The 13,046-nt window shown below is 44.4% G+C and overlaps 1 pseudogene; it reads left to right on the plus strand.

Annotated features, from left to right (window-relative positions):
- Positions 1-290: 290 nt before the first annotated feature.
- Positions 291-13,046, plus strand: part of LOC147105145 (acidic mammalian chitinase-like) — a 58,185-nt pseudogene continuing 45,429 nt past the window's right edge.

Below are 13,046 nucleotides of genomic sequence, written 5' to 3' on the forward strand. Positions count from 1 at the left end.
TGGTTAACTTCTGGGTGTTTGCAGCCTGCCGTCGGACTCCGGAAAGTTAAATTTGACTGCCGGTTTTGATTTTTTCTGGTGTGGCACGGTTTTTGGCTGCCTTCTGGATAGTTTGACTGCGTGGACGCTCTGGTGGAGCTGCCTTTAGGGCTGGAGGACGAGCAACGACAGCAGCAAAAATGAGAGCAGAGAGCAGGAGAAGTTGGTGCTTGCAAGGACGAGATCGTGCAATGCTGTGTCATCAGGAAGGCTAGCCTTCTCTTCGAGTGTCCACGTCTTCAGCACCGGAAATGAAAGAGAGGTAAAAGGGTTAGCTTTTAGAGTAAAGTGGGAGCCGAGAGGGAGAAGTGGCTGGTGAAAGCATCTACAGTCTCTTCAGGGTGCAGGGTGAGATAGAAGTAATAAGGAAACAAGTGGACCTGGTGTGAAGGCACCCAGCCTGTCGTAAAACAAGATAAATCTAATCCAGCCAATTACTTATCAACAGCAAAATGATGGAGGAGTCACCAACAATGTCATCAAGTGACATCTATTCACCAACAACCTGCTCATTGATGCTCAGTTTGGGTCCTGCTTGAACCACTCAGCTCCAGAACTCACCAGAGCCTTCATCAGACATGGGCGCAAGAGCTGAATGCCAGAGAAGAGCTTCATAAAGGTAGCATTCGACTGAGTATGGCACCAAGGAGCCCCATCAGAACTGAGGCCAAAGGGGGAAAACCCTCCAGTGGCTAAAATCATATTGTATTATCAGAAGCCAATCATCACAGCCCCACAGCATCACTGCAAGAGTCCCACAGAGAAGTGTCCTTAGTCCAACCATCTTCAGGTGCTTCATCAATGAGCATTGTTTCATCATAAGAACATAAGAAAAAAAGCAGGAGTAGGCCATTTGGCCCTTCGAACCTGCTCTGCCATTCAATAAGATAATGGCTGATCTTCTACCTCAACTCTACCTTCCCGCACGATCCCCATATCCCTTCATTTCCCATAGAATCCAAAAATCTATCAATATTTGTCCTGAATATACTCAACAACTGAGTATCCACAGCTCTCTGGGGTAGAGAATTCCAAAGATTCATAACCCTTTGAGTGAAGAAATTTCTCCTCATCTCAGTCCTAAATGGCCGACCCCTTATTCTGAGACTGTGACTCCGAGTTCTAGATTCCCCAGCCAGGGGAAGCATCCTCCCTGCATCTATCCTGTCAAGCCCCTTAAGAATTTTATATGTTTCAATTAGATCACCTCTCATTCTTCTAAACTCTAGAGAATGTAGGCCTAGTCTACCCAATCTCTTATAGGATAATCCCCTCATCCCTGGAATCAGTCCAATAAACATTTGTTGCACTCCCTCTAAGGCAAGTATATCCTTCCTTAGGTAAAGAGACCAGAACTGTACACAGTACTCCAAGTGTGGTCTCACCAAGGCCCTATATAATTTTAGTAAGACTTCTTTACTCTTCTCTCTTTGTAATAAAGGCTAACAAACCATTTGCTTTCCTAATTGCTTGCTGTACCTGCATGTTAACTTTCAGTGATTCGTGTACAAGGACACCCAGGTCCTTGTGAGTACCAACATTTCCCAGTATCGCACCATTTAAAAAATATTCTGCTTTTCTATTTTTCCTACCAAAGTGGATAACTTCACAATTCTCCACATCAGGCTTGGGCTGACAAGTGGCAGGAAACATTCACATTAAATTAAATAAATGTCAGGTAACTACTATCTCCCAAGGAAAAGCCCAACCTTCATTAGCTGCCACAATTACACCTGAAGATTTAGGAACGTTTGGACTCAGAAATAAATCTCTACATTTTCTTTAAACTGCTCAACAATAGTGCTGCTCACTTATGCATCCAAGTGTGGATATTAGATAAGAAAACACTTCTTTAAGAAGTAAATACTTTTATCAAATATGCAATGGATTTTGAAAGAGTTCTCACTGATTCACATGCAATTTTGGTTTCAGATAGATGTTATGATAAATATTAATTTAAAAATATTTTAAGAAAGCTTGAACCAGATAAAACAATATGAAAACTCGGGGCAGTGTCCTAGGCCCAGCCACCTTCAGTCACTTCATCAGAAGTGGGGATGTTTGCTGATGACTGCACAGTGATCAGTTCCATTTGCAACTCCTCAGATAATGAAGCAGTCCATGCCCACATGCAACAAGACCTGGATGACATTCCGGCTTGGGCTGATAAGTGCCAAGTAACATTTGCACCACACAAGTGCCAGGCAATGACCATCTCCAACAAGAGAGAGCCTAACCACCACCCCTTGACATTCAACATCATTACCATCACCAAATCCCCCACCATCAACATCCTGGGTGTCACCATTGACCAGAAACTTAAATGGACCAGCCACATAAATACTGTGGCTCCAAGAGCAGGTCAGAGGTTGGGTATTCTGTGGCGAGTGTCTCACCTCCTGACTCCCCAAAGCCTTTCCACCATCTACAAGGCACAAGTAAGGAGTGTGATGGAATACTCTCCACTTGCCTGGATGAGTGCAGCTCCAACAACTCTCAAGAAGCTCGGCACCAGGACAAAGCAGCCCGCTTGACTGGCACCCCATCCACCACCTTAAACATTCACTCCCTCCACCACCTGCGTACCGTGGCTGCAGTGTGTACCATCTACAAGATGCACTGCAGCAACTCGCCAAGGCTTCTTCAACAGCACCTCCCAAACTCACGACCTCTACTACCTAGAAGGACAAGGGCAGCAGGCGCATGGGAACACCACCACCTCCAAGTTCTCCTCCAAGTCACACACCATCCTGACTTAGAAATATATCGCCATTCTTCATCATCGCTGGGTCAAAATCCTGCAACTCCCTCCCTAACAGCACTGTGGGAGTAGCTTCACCACACGGACTGCAGTGGTTCAAGAAGGCAGCTCACCACCACCTTCTCGAGGGCAACTAGGGATGGGCAATAAATGCTGGCATTGCCAGCGACGCCCACATCCCATGAATGAATAAAAAAAACATTTCATTGTTTCTCCCCATCCTTTCAGGTTCACCAGCATGGTTGCTGCCCGGAAGAATCGTACAATATTCATCGGTTCTACAGTTAAATTCCTTAGGAAGCATAACTTTGATGGTTTAAATTTAGACTGGAAGTATCCAGGTTCTGGAGGAAGTCCAGCTGAAGATAAAAAAAGGTACACAAGTTTGGTTCAGGTGAGTAAAACAGTCTTCAAATTTTTTTCTGCCTTTATCTCTTTAAAGCACTGACTTTTCCTAGAAGCATAGTTCCAAGGGAACAGCAGCCATCAGGGAGCTTTTCTGAGTGGCAATTCTTCACCTGGGAGTAGTCAATAAATGTCAACAGGTGGTTCAATCGTGAGAAGCATCACAGCCCAGCATGTCCTCACCCAGCATCCACACACACGCACATCTCAACTTTCCAGGTGCCATCACTGCAAACCAATCAGGAACCTTAGCTGTCCTGTTTTTATTTCCCTCGCCCAGGGTAGCAGAAGCCAATATTCGCACCCACACAGCTCCCCATGTTAAGGTCAACTAACTCAACACAGGCCACAAATCAAACCTGGGAGCTTGCATTCTCTGTGACTCCGAACAATAAAGCAGTTTTTTTTATATCCACTGAGCCAGCAGGGATCCTAGTTTTTAATTTTATAACACGAATCAGATATGCAGTGCTATATCATTAGTTAAAGAAGCAGCACTCTATTTAAAATCATTTTCAATCTCAGGTGCCCTAAATTTTGTTCAAGATTATTTTGTCTAAGTAAGGTCACTAGCATGTCATTTTACAAGACCTAAATACACAGCTGCACAATGACATGATTGGTGATGCCATGACTATTATGCTGACCTTCCGATGCGAGAGTTTAGCTCGTCATCTAGAGATGTGACCCGATACAGTTGATCCTAGGTAGCAGAATTTGCGTACAGCTTCTCACGTGCTGTTAGCCATTGAAACTTCTGGTGCAATCAACACACCCTGTGCCATGATCACGCTCTTCTTTAGGCCGGTGGTTCGTCCGAATTCATCGCAAGCTGGTGAAAAGCTATTGCAAAGTTGTTTTTAAGGTCTACTTCACTGTGTGCAATGAGCACTGCATCGTCAGCGAAAATAAGTTCTCTTCTCAACAGAGGTTTGATTTTACCGTTTGCCCTGAGGCGTGCAATATTAGAGATTTCTAACCGATCTTGCATGGAGTAATGCAATTTTGGGGCTAGATGATGTATTGATTTCTTTGTAGGTTCAATGACGAGACATTTATGAAAGAGAATGTCTTTTAATCTAAAGTCTTACAACTCAGTTAACAGCCTTACAGGAGACACCATGCTAGTAATCCATCTAAAGCGAAACTAAAACTAAACTGCTTGTCTCTGTCACATGCCCTCTGCTGGTCAGGCATAAGTAATCAATCAGGCAAATATGCTGGTAAGGCATCATAATCAAACAGGCAAATACCATCACTATTTGCTGATATCATTACATCTCCTTTTCTTAAAACAAAAGTATTTTACTTTTAACTAACAACATGTTTTCTTTGTATTAATCTGCATTTTCACTTTAACACTTAATGAACTTACATTATCATTATCATGATCAAGGTTTTTTAACCTTGTTTTGTGTGTTCATATGAAATATGTAAATACACTAGAACTTGAAGAAAGAATAAGATAACATTACTTCCTTCTATAACAATAGTCCTTAAACTTGCTCAATGAGTCTCTCAGGAGGCTTCACGTGTCTTGAGGATTTTCTGATTGATTGTCCTTGAATCTGAGTTGTTGCCTCAGATGATGATTTCTCAGCTGTGTGATCAGGTTGTTCAACAGTATCAGTCTCTTGACTTGCTGTGGCTGGTCCCATGAGAAGATCCCAACGATTTCTTCTCAGAACAGCACCCTCATCTGTCTGAATGGTGTATGATCTTGGTTGAACTTCACTCAGGACAGTTCCCTTCTGAGTCCATATGTTTGTTTTGTCTTTGAACCTTACTTGGTCACCAGTGTGGAGTTCAGGTAGGTTTTGTGTTCCTCTGTCATAGTAGTACTTTTGCTTTTCTTTCTGTTGTTCTTTGAACTTCCTCACTTTTTCCCCCTCTTTTGTTTTCAGGAGGTTTTCCGGGATGGGTAAGTTTGACCTTAGCCGACGTCCCATAAGGAGTTGGGCTGGTGACTTACCACACTCGAGCGGCGTTGTGCGGTATACAAGCATGCTCTGGTAGAAGTCAGTTCCACCGTCTTTTGCCTTGTACATCAGTCTTTTCACTGTCTGGACCGATTTTTCCACTAGTCCATTGGACTGTGGATAGTGAGGACTTGACATTGTGAGGACAAAGTCCCACTCTTTGGCAATGTGTCGGAAACTTGCATTGTAAAACTGGGGTCCGTTGTCTGTGAAGACCTCGCTTGCCACGCCATGTCTGGAGAATATGGCTTTCATACATGTTATCACAGCATCTGCAGTGGTGGTGCACAGTCTACAAACCTCTGGATACAGGGAGTAATAGTCTGTGACTACAAGATAGTCCTTCCCTTGACATACGAATAGGTCAGCGCCTACCTTCTGGTAAGGTCTGTCTGGCACTGGGTGTGGCTTTAGTGGTTCTACCGGATTGCTTGCTCGATATTTCAGGCATATTGTGCAGTTTGACACCTCATTTGTCACATCTTGGTTGATTCGTGGCCAGTACATCACCTCTCGTGCTCTTTTCTTACACTTTTCGATTCCCAGATGTCCTCCATGGATCCTTTTTAGCATCTCTTTTCTCAGACTCTTTGGGATAACTATTTTACTTCCTTTGTAGATGATGTCTTCGACCACTGATAGTTCCGCCCTGCCGTTCCAGTACTCTGCCATGTCAGGTGAGCAGTCTTGCTTCATGTTCGGCCATCCATCCCAGATGCTTTTCCTCAGTCGTCTCATTGTTTCATCTTTGTCTCAGTCTTTATGAGCTCCATTTTTGCATCTGCTATGGGCAGTGCACTTGTGATCATGTCCACGTAGGCGTTCACTTTTTCATCCATTTTGGTGTTTGCGGGCTCACTTGGGTCAACAGCTCTGGACAACGTGTCTGCTGTATACATCAGCTTACCCGGTGTGTACGCAACATTCAGTGTATAGCGTTGCAGCCTGATCATCATTCTTTGTATTCTAAGCGGACAGCTATTTAGTGGCTTTTGGAACAATGCAATCAAGGGCTTATGGTCAGTCTCTACACTGATTGCTTGTCCTGCCACAAACTGGTGAAATCTTTCACAGGCGTATGTGATGCTGAGCAGCTCCTTTTCTATTTGAGCATATCGCGTCTCCGCGTCTGTCATTGAGCGCGATGCATATGCAATAGGTTGCCAGTAGTCATATTTTTGCAGAAGAACGGCACCGAGCCCACTCTGTGATGCATCTGATGATATCTTGATGGGTCTCGCTGGGTCATAAAACCTCAGAACTGGTTCCTCTGTGAGCAGTTTCTTTAGATCACTCCATGACTTCTCATGCTCATGATTCCATTCCCATTCTATGTTCTTTTCAGTTAGTCGTCTCAGTGGCGCCATCTTTTCTGAGAGGTTGGATATGAATTTACCCATGTAGTTGATCATTCCATTAAACCTCTGCACGTCCTTTTTGCATTGTGGCTTTGGCATATTCTCAATGGCGGACACCTTTCTGGGATCTGGTCTGATGCCCTCACTGCTAAGGATATCTCCCACGAATGTCAGTTCTGTCGCCCCGAGCTGGCATTTCTCTCTATTCAGCTTCAGGTTTGTTTTCCTTGTTGCTTCCAGCACTTTTTTCAGTCTCTCGTCATGCTCAGTTCTCGTGGTTCCCCATACTATGATGTCATCCATTGATGTATCAACTCCCTCCAGGTGCTCATAGGTCATATGGATAGTTTTGTGATACACTTCAGGAGCTGAGGCAATGCCAAATGGTAACCTTAGGAATCTGTATCTGCCAAATGGACTGTTGAATGTGCACAGTCTTGAACTTGCCTTGTCCAGTTTCTTTTGAAGAGCAAACGGAACTTTTCTGCATGGATGTATGACCGTTGGCATACTTTTATCTACTCTGATCGTGTGTTCTCCTGGAATGCAGCCTAGACCCTGAAATAGGTCTTTGTACTCTTTCATGAGTTCATCATAGACTGTCTCTCCTTTGCTTTCCACAACGAGGACTCTCTTTACCAGGTTCAGTCTCTCACAGGCTTTTAAACCTAGTATGGCTTGCACATCCTTTGGCACCACGATTAATGCTAGCGTGTGCTCTCTGTCCTTGTGTGTCACTTTGACAATGCATCTTCTTTTCACTGGTATATCAGTACCTGAGTATCCTGTCACTTTCACTTTTATTCCATGTATCTTTGGTCTGGGTCTAATTTTCTTAAAATCAGTCTCTGATATCACATTAACTTGTGCTCCAGTATCCAATTTAAATGGAATGTGTATGTCATTCACTTTTAGTGTCAACATCCAGTCTCTTTTTCCTTCTTTGTTTTCAGACACAACATCTACATAGAACTCCTCTATCTCGCTTTCATCTACTGTATGGACCTTGCTTTGTTGCGCTTGGTTCTTACAGCAACGGGCATAATGGTTGTTTTTGTTGCAACTATTGCATGTTTTACCATATGCTGGACACTTTTTTGGTGTATGTTGTGTACCGCATCGACTACATGACTTTCGATTGCCCCTTTCATTTTTGTTCGCTGGCCACGCCTCTTTTTTCACATTGGCGCTCTTTTTGTTAAACAGTTTGTGTCCGTTCTTACTCACTGCATCCACGTTGCAGCTACTGTCACTGAACAGCTCCTTTGCCTGCGACTTCACAGTCTCTGTAGCCCTACACAGTGCTATGGCTTTTCCCAGGTCTAGATCTTGCTCTCTTAGCAGTCTTTCCCTTAGACCATTATCTGGAATACCACACACCAGTCTGTCTTTTATCAGCGAGTCTGTCAGTCCCCCAAATTCACATGTTTTGCTTCGGTTTCTCAGTTCAGTCACATACTGATCAATAGTCTCACCCGTTTTCTGAACACATGTGAAAAATCTATGCCTCTCAAACGTCACGTTACATTTAGTTATGCAGTAGGCCTCAAACTGTTCCATTATTTTATCTAGCTTCATTTTGTCTCCATCAGCAGCGAATGTGAAGTTATTATACACCTCCAGCGCCTCATCACCCATGACATGTAAGAACACTGACGATTTATTTTTATCACTTTTCTCATCAGCTCCGATTGCCACTAAATACAACCCCACACGTTGTTTGAATCTCCTCCAATTTTCAGCCACATTACCTGTCAACTGAAGCTTCGCCGGTGGGTATAAACCTTCCATTTTTCCACTTCGTTAGCTATTCTCCAATGGTAAGTAACGATGTTCTCTTTTGGCTTGCTAATATGTGGAGAGCTGATTTAACTTCAGATTTTTCCTCTTCATCTCTTTCAATCACTTCTGACACCATGTATTGATTTCTTTGTGGGTTCAATGACGAGACATTTATGAAAGAGAATGTCTTTTAATCTAAAGTCTTACAACTCAGTTAACAGCCTTACAGGAGACACCATGCTAGTAATCCATCTAAAGCGAAACTAAAACTAAACTGCTTGTCTCTGTCACATGCCCTCTGCTGGTCAGGCATAAGTAATCAATCAGGCAAATATGCTGGTAAGGCATCATAATCAAACAGGCAAATACCATCACTATTTGCTGATATCATTACAGATGAGAAAGCATAATGAAGCAGCAGGGAGAAGAATATCCCAGAGTGTTGGTGCCAAACACATCCCTGTTTGACAATACTACCGATTTTAAAATTAATTACCATCACACTGGATTGTACGATAGCAAAATACTGCAGATGCTGGAAATCCGAAATAACAACAGAAAATGCTGGAAAAACTCAGCAGGCCAGGCAACATCCGTGGAGAGAGAAATAGAGTCAACGTTTCAGGTCGAAACCCTTCGTCAGGACTGAAAAAACACAGGAAATGAAACAGATTAAAAGACCAGTTTGGGGGCTGGGAGAGAACAAAAGAGAAGTGAAGAGACATTAAGAAGTATTCAAAACCAGACGAGATGGTGATAGGACTAGTGGAGACGAAAGACAGCTCTAGATTAGATGTGAAATGCGCTGGCAGAATGGGAGACAGCTGCCATGTGGGAGAGAGAAAAAGGGGAGGGAGGTGCTGTTCCACAGAAGCTCAGCGTAAACTCGAGGAACAGCACCTCATCTTCCGATTAGGCACTTTACAGCCTTCCGGACTCAATATCGAGTTCAACAATTTCAGATCATAACCTCGGCCCCCATTACATTTTTACTTATATTTTTTATCCACACCTTTGTTTCGACCCTTCCCCCCCTTTTTTCCTCTCCCACATGGCAGCTGTCTCCTATTCTGCCTGCGCATTTCACACCTAATCTGGAGCCGTCTTTTGTCTCCACTAGTCCTAGCATCATCCCGTCTTGTTTTGAATACCTCTTAATGTCTCTTCACTTCTCTTTTGTTCTCTCCCAGCCCCCAAACTGGCCTTTTAATTTGTTTCATTTCCTGTGCTGCTTCAGTCTTGACAAAGGGTTTCGACCTGAAACGTTGACTCTATTTCTCTCTCCACGGATGTTGCCTGTCCTGCTGAGTTTTTCCAGCATTTTCTGTTGTTACACTGGATTGTAGCCTTTGTACTATCATGGAAGGATCGAATCAGATTGAGGAGGCAATCTCCAGCAATTGGAAAAGGCGCTTACACCATCATCTTTCGAGATGGATGGTGGGTATATAAAACAATTACACTTCAGACTCTTTCTTCACATCTAACCCAAAAGTAATCTCCTAGAGACCAGCACTCTCCCACCCAATGAGCCGAAGCGTGGCCTATGAAATCTCAGATAAAGTGCCCAGAGTGAACAGTAGACATGCTTATTGTCTCAGGATTTATAAGTAGGATTCCCACTACACACCCACATCACTTCGGAGGATGGTTAATATCAGTTATGCCAGATAATTTTGTACCAGAATGCATTACCAATCTGGTTTATCCATCGATAGCGTCTTTTACAGTAGCACTAAAGTACTGCCAGTGGTCCAATCAGCTTGATTAGCACAATAATTTTGAACCAATACATGAAAGAGACAAGCCAGTCACCTAAGTTCCTTTCAATGGCCTTTCTTTGTAGACTTTCAATTAACAAACAGAGTCTTCTCGACAGCTTAGTCAAATCTCTACCTATTGTAGACATTTTTGGAATTACGTAGATGCTCCTAATCAGAGAGTTGACATCTTGCTTCACATCCATTGCAGTTCAATCAAAATCGTAACTAAATAGGACATTAAGAATGCCTGTAGCTTAAACTTCTGGCACTCTTAGATCTATTGTGTTTGTCATTGAGAAATCACTCTGCGAGACTAAGGCACTTAGCGTACAACAAATGGCCAGCTACAGTAACAGGTACGTAAAGGCCTATCAAAGGCAGGCTGGGCGTTCGACAGTGCTGTCTAAACCAAACTTGTTCTGAATGGATTGTGATGTATATTGTCTGGTGAAAGATGTTATGCGTTTTTAGCACACGGATCATTGTTATGTCAGTTAGTAATCAACAGCTTGATTGGCTACTTCTGAATATGTTTCAGACAAGGCCAGAAAAACAGCACGTTTCCCAGCAGAAGCCCTTTTAATGGGTGGCACCATTTCTAACACAATGTTATCATCAATCGTGTCTGCCATCGACACAGTTCGCAAAAAGTGACGTTAATAGTTGCACAGAAAAGCCCATGTAACCACAAGCTATTGTAATTAAATCGGTTAGGCACTATAAAAGAACTATTATTCAAAGTCAATGTTTTATCTTTTTTCCAGGAATTTAAAAAAGCATTTCAAAAAGAAGCAAAACAAACCAAAAACCCAAGCGGTTACTTACAGCATCTGTGGCTGCCATTAAAGAAAAAATTGATGCTGGTTTTGAGATTAAGAAAATTGCTTATTAATTCTTTGCAATTTCTCTTTGCAATTTTCACAGTAGTTGCTGGGCAGTGATGTTTAGATCAAAACCCGATGCCACTGTACAAATCAAATCCTACTTCGCCCGCTGAAGTATTTTACTAGAATCCAGGTTGGATCTTTAATTGAGAAACACAAGTGAAGAGTCAGGGCCATAGGGCAGGCCATTAACGAGGCTAAAGAAAAATAGTACAGTAGCATCATAATCATAATCATAATCAACTTTATTGTCATTGTTAGTGCACAAGTGCAGTACAACGAAATGTAGGCTTGCGGCTCCCGAGAGTGTACATTTAGATTAAGACATTTAAACATTCAACATTCATTTGGCTTGTAATACATTAACATAAACATAACCATAATAAAGGGCATTGGCAGATGTGCAGGCTTTAGCGTTTATTTGTGGAGTTCAGTAGGAATGAATAAATGAATAAATGAATCAAGACATTGTAATTTGGTGATGGGAAGCTGTGGTAAACCACTGTTTGTTATTGTTGTTGTTGCACACTGTTGTGCCTATGCATGCCTCAGCTGACTCCGCCCTGGCTCCACCCACATGCCCGGGTATAAAGGTGACTGCTCTGCAGCCCCCTGCCCTTTTGGATACCAGGCAACCACGAGAGGCATGCTCTGTTCTTTGCTAATAAAAGCCTATTAATTAACTCTCTGTCTTTTATGAGGAATTGATAGCGCATCAATTTTATTAGCAAAACAAAATGTCGGGTCCAAATGCTGAACAGCAGGAGCTGCATCAACCGACGGCGCCAAACGCTGAGCAGCAGGCACTGCTGCGAGCCCTCAGACCAACATGCCTGGACCTAGACCCCCAAGAAGCGGGTTCGGCTACCAAATTCGCACAACGGCTGCGTTGCTTCGAGGCTTACCTGGAAGCCTCAACCGTGACCCTAGACGAAAACAAGCTGAAAATCCTGGCCTCAAAGGTGAGCCACCAAGTTTATACACTAATCCAGGATGCGACGACCTACGCGGCGGCTATCGATCTGCTTAAAGGGCAATACGCACGCCCGGTAAATACAGTCTATGCCAGGCACCTCTTAAGATCCCGCAGACAGCAGCCCGGGGAATCGGTGGAGGCTTTCCTACGGGCACTACGGATACTCGGCCGAGGCTGCGATTGCAAAGAAGTATCAGCCGCAGCACACACAGAGGGACTGATCCGAGATGCTTTCGTTGCGGGTCTAAGGTCCGACTACTCCCGGCAGAGACTGTTGGAGAAGGGAGAAATAGACCTGAAAAAGGCAGTGTCCCTCGCGCTCTCGCTCGACGCGGCCCACAGGAATATGGACGCTTTCTCCCCTAGCCGCTCCGCACCGTGGACGCCGCAACCTTGGGTCATGGGACCGCCACCTCCAACTGCTGCAGCGATGTCCAAGGCACAGAAATGTTATTTTTGTGGCCAGGCAAAACACCCCAGAGCACGCTGCCCGGCGAAAAACGCTACCTGCTCCGGCTGCGGGAAGAAAGGACACTATGTCAGCGCCTGCAAAGGTAAAACCGCTAACGCCAGCAGCGCCGCGTGCGAACCGTGGGGGCAGCCATCTTGTCCGCCATCTTGGGCTCCCCCAGCCGCGTGGGGATCGGGATCATGGCCGCCGCCATTTTGTCCGCCATCTTGGACGCCTCCAACTTCAATCACGGGGGACCCGGACTCAACCACCGCCTCATCTGACGGCCACATCGACTCGCTTGACCATACGCTGGCCTCCGTGACGCTGGACCAATCTCTCCCTCATCAACTGTCCAGGTCCATGATGGACATTACGGTAAACGGCCGTGCCACTACCTGCCTTTTTGACAGCGGGAGCACGGAGAGCTTTATCCACCCCGACACGGTGCGCAGTTACTCTCTCCCGGTCCTGCCGACGCGCCATCGGATCTCTATGGCTTCCAAAGCCCAGTCAGCGGACGTCGGTGGCTACTGTGTAGTGACCCTTTCAGTACGGGGCACAGAATACAAAAATTTTAAACTTCTGGTCCTGCCCCATCTCTGCGCTGCCGTTCTACTGGGGTTGGATTTTCAGTGCCACCTTAAA

This window comes from Somniosus microcephalus, chromosome 18, assembly GCF_052327205.1.
Source record: "Somniosus microcephalus isolate GS21.2 chromosome 18, FLI_Smic_1.0, whole genome shotgun sequence".
NCBI classification, from domain to species: Eukaryota; Metazoa; Chordata; class Chondrichthyes; order Squaliformes; family Somniosidae; genus Somniosus; species Somniosus microcephalus.